Here is a 16,379-nt window from a genome sequence, read left to right on the forward strand (position 1 = left end):
ATGGGACAAAATGAACACTACTATGAAGGAGATGAACAGTAAAAGAAGCTAAACTTCAACTCTCAGGATTCAATATGAAGACTCTCAAGATGATATGATGAAACTGTGGCTAATTATTTTTTCTTCGGGTAGATGAGATTGTTAATTGTATGAAAAATTTGGGGTGAAGAAATAAAAGAGACTATAGTAGTTCAAAAGATTCTAAGATCTTTATCCCCCAAGTTTGAATCTAAAGTATCTGCAGTAGAGGAAAAGGAAAATCTCCGTGTTCTCACTATGTCTCAGCTACATGGAATTCTAACTGCTTATGAAATGAGAAAGGGAGGTCCATCAGACAGAAGGGAAGCTGCTTTTAAAGCATCAGGCAAAGAAGATCACTATGAAGCAAGTCATGTTCCAGAAGAAGAGGAAGAAGAATCAAATTTTGTCAGAAATCTTCAAAGGGGTTCTGGAAGGTTCAGAGGTAAGCTACCTTTCAAATGCTTTGCTTGTGGAAGAGTAGGTCATTATGCTGCAAAATGCTCTTATAAGGATAAAGGAAAGGAACCAGTTAGATGGAACAAGAAACAGAGTGCAAATAAGAAAAGCTACTACACCCATGAAGATAGTGATGGCTTATCAAACAGTGATGAAGATGAACAAGGTAACAAATACAGATTGTTAATGGCATTTGAAAATGATGATTATGAGGATGCTGTAGATGTGGATAACCTTTATGATGAAATTACTAGACTCAAGAGATGTATAGAAGAAAAGAACATGATTATTGATACTCTACAATTTCAAATTGATGAAAAGGAAAAACATCTTGAAAAATTAGAAGGTGAAATTGTTGGTCTTAGAAAAGAAATTGAGAAAACAAAAACTATCAATCTCAAGTTTGTCAAAGGATCTGAAACTTTGAATGAGATTATCAGTGTGCAGCGGTCTCCACTAAATAAGACAGGTCTGGGCTATAATGGAGAAACTTCTCAAGCATCCACTTCAAAAAGTTATCTTGATGCAGCAAGAAGAAATGAGCAAGAGCACAAGGAAGATCATCAGGTAAAGCAGGGACAAACGTCAAACAGAAACTATCAGGGGCAATCCAGCTTAAGGGTGAACAAAAGCCACAACCAGCCACAGGTAAAATCTTCCAATTTGGTTCAAGAATAGATGAAAATAGAAATTACAATCAGTTGGCTGGTAGATTCAATAATCGCAGAAGCTTCTTCAATGGACAATGCTTTTCTTGCCATAACTTTGGTCACAAAGCAGCTCAATGTGTTGCGTATAAAACAATCATGACTAGGGAAGCTCAAAAACAAAGAAGTATGACAGGGATTACAAAAAGGACCTATAACAACTTTTCAGCTCTTGAAAATGAAGTTGAATGCTCTATTTGCAATAATTTTGGACATGAAGACTTTGAATGCAGAAGCAGGTTTCCGGAAAGAAAGGTACAAGAACAAAAAAAGGAACAAGCCTCAGGCACCAAAACATGGAAAATAAAGGAACCTCAAACAGAAAGATGTGGGATAGCATTCTATGCAGAAGGACAAGAAAATCTATGGTACATTGACAGTGGATGTTCAAAGCATATGACAGGTGATAAAGAAAAACTTGAATCTTATTCTAATTTAGAAAAGGGAAAGAAAGTCTCTTTTGGAAATGATACTCCTGCAACTATAAAAGGAAAAGGTATTGCTCCTTTAAAAGAAGATGTTAAGGCTGGAAATGTTTTGTTTGTTGATGGACTAAAGCATAATCTTCTAAGTGTAAGCCAAATGTGTGATCAAAGAACCGAGGTTATATTCAGATCAAATGGATGTCTTGTTCGTGATCTTGATACAGGTAAAACAGTTCTCAAAGGAAAAAGAACTCCAAATAATCTATACATATTTGATGAAGGACAACAACAATGCTATCTAAGCAAGGATGAAGAGCACTGGTTATGGCATCGAAGGTTGGGACATCTAAGCTTCTCACAAATAAGGAAAGCTTGCAAATATCAGGCAGTTCGTGATCTTCCAGATATCAAAATACCTGACAACACCATATGCAGATCATGTCAGTTTGGAAAACAAACCAGAACTAACTTTCCAGAGAAAGAAGGATCAGCCAGCATGCCTCTTGAGCTAGTACATACAGATGTATGTGGACCATTCAGAAAAAGAACACCTAGAGGAGAGGAATACTTGATATTATTTATTGACGATTTCTCCAGGTTTGTTTGGTTAGGACTTATGAAGCACAAAGATGAAGCTTTCGAGAAATTCAAATCCTTCAAAGCTTTGGTTGAAAATGAATCAGGTCACAAAATTAAGTGCCTCAGATCCGACAGAGGTGGAGAATTTACTTCAAATGAATTTTTCGATTTCTGTGATGAACATGGGATAAGGAGAGAATTTTCTACAGCTAGAACTCCTCAGCAAAATGGAGTAGTGGAAAGAATGAACAGAACAATTCAGCAAATGGCTCGTGCTATGCTTGATGAATCAGGAACTCCTGCAACCTTCTGGGGTGAAGCTGCACATGCGGCAGTTATTATTCTCAACAAGACAAATGTCCGAGTGAACAGCACTCAAACTCCTCATGAGCTCTGGAGTGGTAAAACTCCTTCGGTAAAGCACTTCAAAATCTTTGGGAGCAAATGCTATATCAAGAATACTGAGGAGCAGCTTGGCAAACTTGATCCTAGAGCAGATGAAGGAATTCTTCTTGGCTACTCTCCACATAGCAAAGCATACAAATGCTACAATAAAAGACTTGGCAGAATTGTTGACAGCATTGATGTAGTGGTTGATGAGAAAGGATACATTCCTAGGCAAATACATCGTGAAGACATTGAAGAAGATGAAAGCTACCCTCAAAGACAGAATGATGAAGAAGAAGAACCGCAAGAACAATCTCAAGACGGACCTCACGAAGAAGCAGAAGAAAGAACAAGAATAGAAGAAAAGACTCCATCCAGATATGTTCAAAAGAACCATCCAGAATCTCAGATCATGGGACAAAAAGAAGCAGGTATACAAACTAGAAGAACAGTTGCAAAAGCTTCAAGTTATTTGGCATTACTCTCCTCTACTGAACCACAAAATGTGAAAGAGGCATGCAAAGATGAATGTTGGGTGAAAGCAATGGATGAAGAACTTGAGCAAATCGAAAAGAACAACACTTGGGAGCTGGTTCCTAGACCAAAGGATAAGAATGTTATCGGAACAAAATGGGTTTTCAAAAATAAATTGAATGAAAATGGAGAAGTAATTAGAAACAAAGCCAGACTTGTTTGTAAAGGGTATGCACAGCAAGAAGGAATAGACTTTGAAGAAACTTTTGCACCTGTTGCAAGACTTGAGGCCATTCGAATGTTTCTTGCTCTCTCAAGTTGTCAGAACTTCAAAGTATTTCAAATGGATGTGAAATCAGCCTTTCTGAATGGAGACTTGGATGAAGAAGTGTACATTGAACAGCCAGATGGTTTCATTCTTGGAAACGATCCAAATCTTGTATGCCGATTAAAAAAGGCTCTCTATGGTCTCAAACAAGCTCCAAGGGCTTGGTACTACCGGTTGGACAAATATCTTCATCAACAAGGTTTTTCAAAAGGTTAAGCAGATAGCAATCTTTATATAAAAGTTGAAAATGACAAATTACTAATACTTGTTGTGTATGTAGATGACATTATTTTGGCAGTAATGAAGAAGCTATGAGTCAAAGCTTTGCCTCGGTCATGCAGAAAGAATTTGAGATGTCCTTGCTAGGAGAACTGACATACTTCCTTGGTTTGCAAATCCAACAAAAGAAAGGAGGAATCCTTTTATCTCAAACCAAGTATCTCAAGCAGATTTTGAAGAAATATGGCATGGAAGATGCAAAACCAGTATGTACACCCATGGTCACAGGATGTAGTCTCAGTGCAAATGATGAATCTGCAGCAGTACATCAACCAACCTACAGATCTATGATTGGAAGTCTACTATATTTGACAGGTACCCGACCAGACATCATGCATGCAGTTGGATATAGAAGGAATTTCAGGCAAATCCAAAGGAGACTCATCTTCAAGCAGTGAAGAGAATCTTCAAATATCTTCAAGGGACTCAAAATTATGGCCTATGGTATCCTAGAGATACAGATCTCACTCTTCATGCTTATACAGATGCAGATTGGGCCGGAAGCGTGGATGATAGGAAAAGCACAAGTGGTGGTGCATTCTTTATGGGTTCCAGACTGGTATCTTGGTTCAGCAAGAAACAGAGTTCAATTGCCTTGTCTACAGCTGAAGCGGAATATGTTGCTGCCGCATCTTGTTGCACCCAACTTCTTTGGATGATGCAGACTTTGCAGGATTATCAAATCACTTGTACACCTCCTATTCCTATCTTATGTGACAACACAAGTGCAATCAGCATCTCAAAGAATCCGTTTATGCATTCAAAAACCAAGCACATACCAATCAAGTACCATTTTCTCCGGGAACAAGTACTTGAACAGAAGGTCAAATTGGAGTATGTTCCTTCTAAGGAACAAGTTGCTGATATTTTCACCAAACCGTTGCCCAGGGACACTTTTGAATACCTCAGGCAAAAGCTGGGGGTTGTTGATGCATCATCTCACTGTTGATCATCTTCCTATTGATGGTATAGGCTCAGGGGGAGCACATAATGCATTGTTGGCATTATGGAGAAGGAGATCTTGGAAATAGCTGCAATATGTCTCTGTCTCCTTCATGATGGATTTCTGGTTACAGATCTGGAGAAGCATGAGCATAGGGGGAGCATACCCTTTGCCCTTGATGTCAAAGGGGGAGAATGATGATGCTGAAGATTATGTGGTTGCCATCAAGTCCAAAGGGGGAGTTTGTTGGCATTATGATTCAGGTGTTGTCCTTGATGGCAAACTCATTCAGGTGGTAAATCAAGAAGGACGCAGGAAATATGTTCAGCAAGTGCGTCCCCGCAGGTATACCATACAGAACCCCGCGTCCAGGGACGCAGGCCAGCCGTTCAGGAGGTGCGTCCGCCCAGTGCACACATTTCAAGGCAGAGAAAAGCACGTGGGGGTTTCTTGTGTGGTATCTAGCCGACGGTTTTTGTGTTTCTATCTATGGTGTCGGCTCGTGTATTGTTCCACGCTTTGGGGAGAAGCTTGCCTATATAAAGCAAAGGAGTTCATTTGGATTAAGCATCATCTTGGTTGAATATATCTTGGTGAGATCTAGTCCAAATCTATAAGGGCGAATCTTCTAATGGACTACGATCTATATGGCGCATGATCAGATCTGTGGATCTGAGTGTTTGGGTTGGTTCTGAAGTCCTCTTATCTTCTATATCTGAAGGGACGCAGATTCAGTGAAGGGAAAGTGCGCCGGGACGCAGTACAGTAAAGGCTCAGGTGCGTCTCTGAGGCAAAGGGCGCGGCGCGACTGTGGTATTGGGTGCGTCTCTGAAGCGAAAGACGCGGCGCGCGATAGTGTTTCTGTGTGCGTCGGTCGCAGAAAAGCAAAGAGGAACAGTGCGTCTGCACGCAGAACAGCATAAGGTACACTGCGTCCAGTCGCAGGCCACAGAAAGAAAATATGCGTCCCTGTCTTAAGATGATCTGTTGACTGTATATTTCTGTTCATAAGGTGTTCTGGGTTGTTTCTGTAATTACTGATCTGATATCTGTCGTAGACTGTATCTGTTGTATACTTGTTGATCATTTGATTCTTCATGAAAAGAAGTAGGGGGTTGTAGCTCCCTTCCAGGAGAGTCTGGAAAACGAGAGAGAGTTGTAGCTCTCTGCAGGTTGCAGCCTGCGTGCTGGTAAAGGACTGCACCAGTACAAAATCATTGTAAAAAGATTTTCTTGAAAGAAGATAGAGACATATTGCAGCAGTATTATTTCCAACAATTGGAATCAGAGCAGGTCCTTCTGAAAAGCTTGATCGCTTGAAGGTAGATCGTTCATCATGAGCAACTACGAGAGAGAAGCATCAATCATCAGGCCACCCGTCTTCGATGGGACAAACTTCAATTATTGGAAGGTAAGAGTTACTGCATATCTTCAATCTCTTGGTACAGAAGTTTGGAACATTGTAGAATCAGGCTATGCCTTTCCTTCAGCTACTCCTACAGATCCAGCTAGAAAAGAAGTATGAAAAAAATGCAAAAACAGTCAGTACTCTATTAGGAAGTATATCCCAAACAGAGTTCATGAAGGTCATGATCACTTCAAATCAGCAAAGAGATATGGGACAAAATGATCACTAGCTATGAAGGAGATGAACAGGTAAAAGAAGCTAAACTTCAAACTCTCAGGATTCAATATGAGACTCTCAAGATGTATAATGATGAAACTGTGGCTAATTATTTTCTTCGGGTAGATGAGATTGTTAATTGTATGAAAAATTTGGGTGAAGAAATAAAAGAGACTATAGTAGTTCAAAAGATTCTAAGATCTTTATCCCCATTTAAATTTGAATCTAAAGTATCTGCAGTAGAGGAAAAGGAAAATCTCCGTGTTCTCACTATGTCTCAGCTACATGGAATTCTAACTGCTTATGAAATGAGAAAGGGAGGTCCATCAGACAGGGAAGGGAAGCTGCTTTTAAAGCATCAGGCAAAGAAGATCACTATGAAGCAAGTCATGTTCCAGAAGAAGAGGAAGAAGAATCAAATTTTTGTCAGAAATCTTCAAAGGGGTTCTGGAAGGTTCAGAGGTAAGCTACCTTTCAAATGCTTTGCTTGTGGAAGAGTAGGTCATTATGCTGCAAAATGCTCTTATAAGGATAAAGGAAAGGAACCAGTTAGATGGAACAAGAAACAGAGTGCAAATAAGCAAAACCGCTACTACACCATAAGATAGTGATGGCTTATCAAACAGTGATGAAGATGAACAAGGTAACATACAGATTGTTAATAATGCATTTGAAAAATGAATGAGGATGATGTTTGATAATGTGAGTTTATGATGAAATTACTAGACTCAAGAGATGTATAGAAAAGAGAACATGAGAATATACAATTTCAAATGATGTAAAAAAAAAATCTTGAAAAAATTAGAAGGTGAAATTGTTGGTCTTAGAAAAAAAATGAGAAAACAAAAAATATCAATCTCAAGTTTGTCAAAGGATCTGATGAATGATTGTATGAGATTATCAGCGGTCACTAGAATAAGTCAGGCTATAAGGTCTGCTATAATTGAGAAACTTCTCAAGCTTCCACAACAAGAAAGATCATGAGCAAGAAGAAATGAGCAAGAGCAAAGGAAGATCACAGGTAAAGCAGGGACAAACGTCAAACAGAAACTATCAGGGGCAATCCAGCTTAAGGGTGAACAAAAGCCACAACCAGCCACAGGTAAAATCTTCCCAATTTGGTTCAAGAATAGATGAAAATAGAAATTACAATCAGTTGGCTGGTAGATTCAATAATCGCAGAAGCTTCTTCAATGGACAATGCTTTTCTTGCCATAACTTTGGTCACAAAGCAGCTCAATGTGTTGCGTATAAAACAATCATGACTAGGGAAGCTCAAAAACAAAGAAGTATGACAGGGATTACAAAAAGGACCTATAACAACTTTTCAGCTCTTGAAAATGAAGTTGAATGCTCTATTTGCAATAATTTGGGGCAAAATAGCTCCAGGAATCCTTGCATGAGGTTTTTAACTGCGCCCTTCAGCTCTAACGCTACCCCCAGTGATACAAAAGGAGGATTAATGCCCTCCAGTAGCTCATACAGAGCGTTTAACGCTCCCTACAAACCATCTAGAGGGCGTTAGTGCACAAATAGGGCTTTAGGGCACCTCAGATCTGCAAAATTCCACCCCTAAAACTATCAAGAAAGGTTAAGAAATGCATAGAGCAAGGTTTTAGCCTCTACCTGAGACTAATGGCACATTGAATGGTTGCCTGGATCTTCTGCAATGGTCTGTGGAAAATATGCTCCTCTTTAGCTCCAAAATGCTTTCACAAATCTCAAACAGTGAAAATGGTGAATGTGAAAGCTCAAAACATTTCCTTATATTTATTTTTGGAGACATGATTTCTTGAAATCATTAAAGAGGAAGTAGTCCATTCTCCATGATTTTTTATCATGCATGAACCCATATGATAGGAATTGCTACCTTTTATACTTTTTTCCGCTTTTGATGAAAGTACCTTTAGGAATGAAAAGCAGTAAAAACTGCATTCAATTCTCAAAGAGCGTTGTTCTTTTATGGGATATTTTCTTCCTCTAAAAAATTGAAAAATCCCCGAGTTTTTCATCATTGGGCTCGTTAAACATATCCGACGATAGTCTGAGCAACTCTTTTTCGCTCTTTTTCTAGCTCATTAAATTGAAAAAGACCATTAGAGAATTCTTTTTAGGCGCTTTTTTCTTGCTCATAAAACTGAAAAAAAAAACCCGAGTTTTTTCTTTAGGCTTGTTAAACATTTATAAAGATGGTTTGAGCATTCTTTTAGGTACTTTTCTTGCTCATTAAACTGAAAAATCCCGACTTTTTGTCACCAGGCTCATTAAAAATCTATGGTAGCAACAAGAGCACTTTCTTTTTTGGGACCATTTATTGCTCTTAAATCGAAAAATCCCGTAGTTTTCCCCTCCTTCGGGCTCGTTAAATCTATGAAGAAGGAATGAGCAGTTCTTTGACCTCTTTTCCTCACTCAATAAAATGAAAAAGATAGCTTGAGTTTTCTTCATTTGACTCTTTAAAATTTGATGAAGGTATTGAGTTTGTCGTTGCGTGACTCATTAAAAATTCACGATGAAAAACGAGTTTAGTCCGTCTCCTCATACTCGTTACAAAATGTGATCGAAATCTATTGAACATAGGTTTCTCTTTATCAGGATTCAATTGATTAACTCACGGAAAAGTAACCAATACGGGTATACTATTAATGTTTTGTCACACCCGGTTAACAACTATGACAAAGGGACCACCATAAAGTCGCTCTTTTTACGATCCTTTTCGGACTCTCAAAACATGAAAAGATCGACGAGTTTTCCTATATAGACTTATTAAACTAATCAGATAGGTTATAGATTTGTTCCTTTTGCGGTCCTTTTTAGACTCTTAAAATATGAAAAGATCGACGAGTTTACCCATCTGGACTCAATAAACTAATCAGATGGGGAAAGTGGACAATACAACTACATTTAGTATTAGAAAGCATGGTTTGGCAGTAGTCGTTCCCTTGAACATGGCACTCCCTCAAAGAAACCTTCCTTGTGACAGCCTCTCAATATGAATCCTACCATCCTATGATTTTTAGCCTATATACCTCGATGTTCTTGCATCTTTGTATCCTAACACTCTTTGGTATTCATGACTCTAGTGTTGCATGGTTAAAACTGTTGTCGTGCCTTATATTGTTCAAGGGTTAACCTTTTGTTTCCTCCATCAACCCATCAAGCATATCCTTTCATCATGCCCTTTGTTGTTTAGACCCAATGCTCAAAGATTCCCCAAGAAACAAAATCATTCTTGTCCCATTTTGTGTCGATTGATGTAGGACACATTATTGCCTACCTTTCAATAGGTATCTTCGTATCGACTTCAACACTCTATCTAGGAAGACAACCCAGAAACACATTTAGTGCCTTGGTACTTGCAAACATTAGTGGCAGGTTTCCTTGTGTTTGATCAGGGGTTCTCATTATTGGCTCCTGGTTAAGCGATTCTACGGGTGTTTGACAACAAAAACATCTTTCACACTCGTTAGATTGTATTGTGCATCTTGGAGACCATCACCATTATTGGTGGCCTTCCTCGCATTTGTTAATGGTATCCATTATTGATTGGTAATCAGATGATTTCGTGCATGTTCGACATCAACGCATATATTCACATGTATCGATCTATGTTGTTCGGTGAAGTGGAAATCAAGACCTTGGGTAGAGGCTTGCATCACTCAGCCTTGTTTCCTCTCCCAAGTTGCGTATATTGTTTTTTGGAGACAGCTTATCAGGATGATTCTATTATGACACCAGATCCGCATTGTGCTTATCAGCAGCCAACATCGTCATATCTCTTTGGAGAAAATCACTCTGACATAGCTACTGAGCATGGGAATGCCTGACTCAGGACATGATTTTAGTAGTTATATATATATATATATATATATATGTTGTATCAGGTTTCCTGTACCACCCGAAGCTCCAATCCTCTCTCTCTTTTTGAAGGAAAATTACAGTTAAGTAAAGTATTTCAGCCATCGTCGCAGCCTCTGATCTCATACTTTAGGGGGCATCTGTTATACAACAAATTGACCCCCTCATCAACTCAGAGGGGAAAGACATGATAGCTAAAGCAAAGACCAAGATCACATGCCTTTTTTCCACACTAACACTGGCTATGCACTAACAACCTGCTTTATAAAGCTTCTCTGCAAGCCTAAGGGTGTGTTAGTGACCCAACTAACTCAAGTTACTAGTTCGGGAACAACGTTAGTTGTTCCTAGTGAAGTTCTAAGGGTCAAAGGAACAAATTAACTCATAAATATCTAGATATTTGTTCCTAAAATCACTCAAGAAAAGCAAGGAAACATCTAGATTCGACCTATTTGGAGGATTTCTAATCCTAATGAAGGAGGCAAATGGGAAAGAGATGAAAAGCATGGCAACTTCATTGCTTTTACCCTAGGGAACTCAAGGAGGAACTTGGCAACCCTAACTCAATTGCTACATAAGCAAAGCTAGGGCTATGGTGATAGAGGTCAGAGCATTTGAAAGGATAGCATACTTGACTATTGAGCATTGTCTCAAATCATAAGAAGTTGGTAAGAAGGGAGAGAGAGAGAGAAGTTAGAGGGGTAAGGGAAGGCTGATACAACAAATGGTTGTAATCACTCTTCTAACATTAATATAGAACTGCGGTTGTACTGTCTACTCCGTGCTGTTGGTACTATCATTCATTCATTTGTTTGTCCAATACCTTTTAGCATGAGTAGCTTAGTTATGTGTAACTAGATGTTCTTTTATGTATTCATGTATTATTTATCAGAGTTGTATGCTGTGATTATGCTTGTCTCTTCTATGTGCAGGACTTGATCTATGAACGGCTCAGGGGACTTCCACCTAGCTGCATTGCGCTCTGCAACAAATCTACAGGGAGGCTTGAGGTAATCTACTTCTCCTACTTTGATAGTTAGTTATTGTTTATGAACATGCATGTAACTTTGTGACGGTTGCAGATAATCTTACAGTCTGCTGAAGGTCACGGGAAGACCTTTGAGGGTATCTTCATTCTCCATACACCGTGCATTTTATCCTATAGTAGCAGTTTCTCTCTTCCATTCACGGAGTCCTGCTAGATATGCTAGCTCTTAGTAAGACCGAGGAGAGCAAGACTCATCATGTCATCATTAGCTGTCGTGATTCCTACACTTCCAGTCTTATCTTTGCAGGTGGTGGGCTTGTTCAGATATGTAGAGATCGTGTCGCCCTTTTCACACTTGATTTTCCAAAACTTGCCCTTCAGTGCCAGCTTCCTCTGGTCGTTGCTGTTTTGATATAGATCCTTCAATGTCTTCCACATTGAAAATAGAGTCTCCTTCCCATGGAGAGTTGAGACAATATGGTCTCGAACTCCCTCTAGAAGAATCATCCTCGCTCTCACCACACATTTCTTCCATTCTGCCAATTCTTGGACATCAGTTGCTACTGGCTTGGAGAATTCTTGATCAATGAAGTCCTTCAAACAATTGTCTTCTAATACCACTTCCATGCAATCCTTCCATGCTATGTAATTCGAGCTGCCATCCAGGGCATACTCGAGTCTCAAGCCATTGAATGCCATTGGGGAACTTTGAGATGTGATAAGAAATCGATTTTGTACCTACAATCAAGAACTTCAAACTTCGAACTTCTTTCTTCTTTGTATATTTTTCTCCGCTTTGATCACCTTTGCTCGAATACCATGTAGAAATTCTCAATGTAGATCACTTGATAATGCAATGTAACTAAAGAAAAATACTTGATCTACTTCTACTATCAAACTTGCAGAAGCTTAATCAATTTGAGAAAGATCAAATAGAACACATATAGCAGAGAACAAGAATCAGTCACACATGAAACACAAAAGAATACTCTGGGGAAAGCCTCAGCTAAAAACCCCTCTATCTGTATTATCATACAAGTGGAAATATCTCAGGATTACACAAAGCTTTAGCTCACAAGCTATCTATCTCTTAGTACAATCCCTCACTACTGCTCATGGACAGATCATACAACTCATATGCCTTTCCCTCTGTCCTCCAAGCCTCCTATTTCCTTGCGTTGTTTTGCCTGGGTGCCCCTGCTGTAACCTTGTGTGACACTGTTCTCACACACTGCTCCAACACACTGTAAAACTGCACAATCCTCAAGGAATGAATTCCTTCTACATGCAAGATATTTTCTTATAGGAAAATTCTTTCAACTGATAGTAAACTGTCCCTGCCTTTAATCTAAACTGGGTCTCTGTCTGAAATGACATGCATGAGTTATTCATGAGAGAATATTTAGTTATCTGGAGTACACTAGTTTCATGCATGCATGCATTAACTAACTGAACTCATAATCAATTCCACAAACTGTTTGGAACTAATCTAACTGGACTTAACTAAGTTAAATGAGCTAACTAATTACAACTCATCCTTATCTCCTTAATTAAGGGATAACTTCCTCAATCAAAGGGATAATTGTTGCATGTCTTCACAAAGACTTCATGTTTGAATTTCTCCAACTAATTAACTCAGGATGAATTAATTAATTATTTTTCAAACAGCTGGTGAGACTAAATTCGAATTTTAATTCAAGGACAAATTAAATTGGAATATATCCTGAAATGCTATCCTTAGCAATGCTATTTTTAGCATTTTTTGTTGCTATTTTAGACAATGTGAGGCAATCGCTCCACAAGTGCAGTTGAGGTATCACTCTCTTGGTTTCATAGTGTTAAACATGGGTGCGATAAATGAAATTCTCTTATGACTGTGTATTAGTGTTCTATCAGGTATTTTTCTCTGTTTATACATTTCATTTATAAATCACAATCAATTAGTGTTAAATGTTAATACTGAGTTTAAGTGCTAAACCTTTTGTTAAGCATTTTTATTAAAATATGAATTAAGCACGTGGGTAGTCTTCGACAAGTGGTAAGCAGTATCTCGTGTGCCATAAAGGCTGAAAGTGGTATTCCTAAATTTCACACGATTAACCTTAGCGGTTGACACGTAGCACGAGAAAACTACTTTTCTCACGCACTCTCGACTTGTTATGCATCGTGCAAGATTTCATGCGAGATTATGCGATAGTCGATGGTGTTATACTCCTATAGTAATAGGTGTCATATTTCATGATTGACTGTTTGAGCTCTGTAATATGTTCATACCTTTCCTTGCTACAAAGGTTTCCATATTATCAAAAAATCAAAAAAATTAAAAAATGTAAAGAGGATATACCCTAAAAGAAAAATCAAAGGGTGAAAAAATAAATGGTCAAAAGAAAAAATGAAAATAAATGAACCCCAATTAAAAAAGACCAAGAAAGTGTGCAAGCCCAAAATGCCACTACTATTTCATTTTTTGTAAATAAAAGCATCATGTACAGCTTGTTGAAACTTTTTGCGACAATTGGTGAATGGCCAAAAAGCTTAATCTTGGCCATTTCATGTTTTCGAGATAGAGAATAAAAATCTGTCCAAACTATTTAATCTTGGCAGATAAGTAGATAGGTAGAGAAGCAAAGGAGCTCAACTGTTTAATCTGAGCCCTTGGAAGAAATAAGTGTAGACTTAGGTAGGCTTACCATGCAAAGAAAAGAAAAGATTGATAAGGGTTTGCTAGTCTAAGTGCACCCAAGAAAGAAGAAAAAATTCTAGGCCAAGTAGGCTGGGTAGGTAGATGATGTTGCAGAATGAGACTTGTGATTGATTTTGTCTCTTAATGTGTTAATTTTACCTTTATCACAAGTGCCATGGCAAATATTTCTCTTGGAGTAGCTCAAGTGAGGTTGATTGCATGATTAACTCCCCTTCATACTATTTCCCCAATCACTTACTAATTTCCCCCAATGATATTGAGATCTGCTTAATATCACTGAGTCACTCATCTCATTCCATAACATTTGCCTAAGTAAGAATCTGTTTTACTTAGGGATTAGCCATATTTCTTATATAAAATTTGTTTCCCCTTTAAGCCTAAGTTTCCTAACAGTATAAGCGCTTTCATATTCAAATTCCGTATTTACAAATTAACATTTATTATATTAACTCCCATGTAAAAATTACCCTTGTCCCGTATTATATGTATATAACAAAAACCCATTATTAATATCTCGCACCGGTTAACTATAACCGTATGTCACTTTTTCAAATGGGGATTAATAGTTCATCTGGAATTGATTAATAACCCACCGCGCACATATAATGGAATTAATCACCATCAGGGTTGATTAATAACCTAACCATTCACCCCGCAAACCAATAAAATCGCACCCGAAATGATTTATTAACGTTAAATATGATCGGGCCCCCGCTGTTTAAACCTTCGCCATCTCCAACGACCGCCCACCGTCCGATCAACACCCTCGCATCGGACAGCTGATAATCATATCGCAACCCATCTTTCCACTGAAATTTATCACCTGGGGAGATGGTGGTATTGCTCTCGTATTACTGCCATGCGTCGCGCGCCTGGCGTGCTCGCTGCCCCTCCGCCCAAAACCACCCAAGCCCAAAAGCTTTGCGGGCAAAACAGCTTACCTCCCTCCCGCTAACCCTCGCTGACATCATCCTGCCACATAACCCCTCGCTGATGTCACCTGCCATGTCACCATCAGTAGTGCCATGTCACCTGCCACATCCTCCCTCCTGTACCCCCCGCTGATGTCATGCTGATGTCATCTGTCCTGCGAACCAAAATTTCCCGAAAAAAATCATTTTGTTCAATAAAGGGTAAAAAAGTCATTTTTGTTATGTTTTCACTGCAAACAACGCTCCGAGCGTAAAAGCGACTGGTCTCTCAATTCAGGTTTTCGATCGCCTCTGACTAGGAAAGCGCTCCATCAATGAGCTCAGCCTCAGCCAACCCACCATATTATAGTTTTCTTTCTCTTCAAAATCAGTTTAAAGCAAACAGATGGATTTCCAAAGCTTGCAGAAGAGAGAAACTGACATATACAGAGATATTTTTGGCTAAACACCGGATAGATATGAACAAAGAAAATAGGGTATGCAACAAGTCAAAGAGTATCAGATCAGCCATAAAGAGTATCAATGCAGAATTAAAGGCAAATCAAATCAGAGTTAAAGAGTACCCAAGCCAATAAGGAGAAGTAGATCAGAATTTAAGAGCACAGTTAAGATAGGCATATGCGCAGAGCTACTACAGGACAGCTGCAAGCCGAACCCTAAAAGCCTGCCTCCAACACAACATAAGTTAGTTGTTTCTACTTTTCTTGTAAATTACTTTAGGTTAAACTTAGATATTATCTCAGAGCTTTTATGAGATACTTGTTGTACATATTTTGTTACATAAATACCCCCTTCATCAGAGTTTTGAAGAGGTGGGGTATGTGTAGATTTCCTAGACTTTGTTGTAACACTGAACTTTGGAATAAAAAAGCTGTTGGGATCAAACTGTTGTCTGGCCTACTAGATGAAAAATTGATGCAAAAGACTTATCACAGAATTCTTGAATCAACCTATGGATCAATAAGTACCCTTATATCTTGTGATTTTAAAGTTTTCATGTTTACTATATCATCTGTATTTCATGATCTGAATGATAAAGAGAAAGATTAATTCAGAATTTGCTTAACTGCACTATGTTTTCAATCTTTATTATTCTCTGTGTTTTCTTCAGAATTAGTATAAACAATGAATTCTTAATTGCTCCTGTTTCTTGATTCTTTCCTGTGTTCATTTGCTAAGGAATTCTTAATATTGCTCCTTAACAATAATCATCCATTTTCCCTCTGTCAATATGTTGAAGGATTCTTAATTGCCCTTCATCTATTTGAGTCCATTCCATCTGATTCTAGCCTTTAATTTTTCCATGTTTGACTACCTTGCTTGGTGTTGCCATCTTCTGTTAGAAACCAAATCCAGGAAACCATCCTCCTTTTGACTCCATCATGCCCAATGGACTGAACTCTTCAGTTTTGCCTCACTGTTCTATTGAATCTGACCACCCAAACTCAAAACAAAACCCTTGTACTTCATAACTAGCCTAACACCTTTGAAAAACAAAGCTAAATCATTAAGAGAGATCCCTGTCTGGATATAGATTGGCTAGAATCTGTATCTAAAAGATTGGTCCGTGGTTACCTCGGCCGTATTCCCTTTCTCACAACTTTTGGGAACAACTTGAGTGATAACAGTTGAATCAGGTGAGATTGATCAATGGTGGAGATCGTCCAAGCTAGT

The sequence above is a fragment of the Pinus tabuliformis genome, chromosome J (assembly GCF_031772625.1).
Source record: "Pinus tabuliformis cultivar Carrire ecotype Pingquan chromosome J, CPIR1, whole genome shotgun sequence".
In the NCBI taxonomy this organism is placed as follows: domain Eukaryota; kingdom Viridiplantae; phylum Streptophyta; class Pinopsida; order Pinales; family Pinaceae; genus Pinus; species Pinus tabuliformis.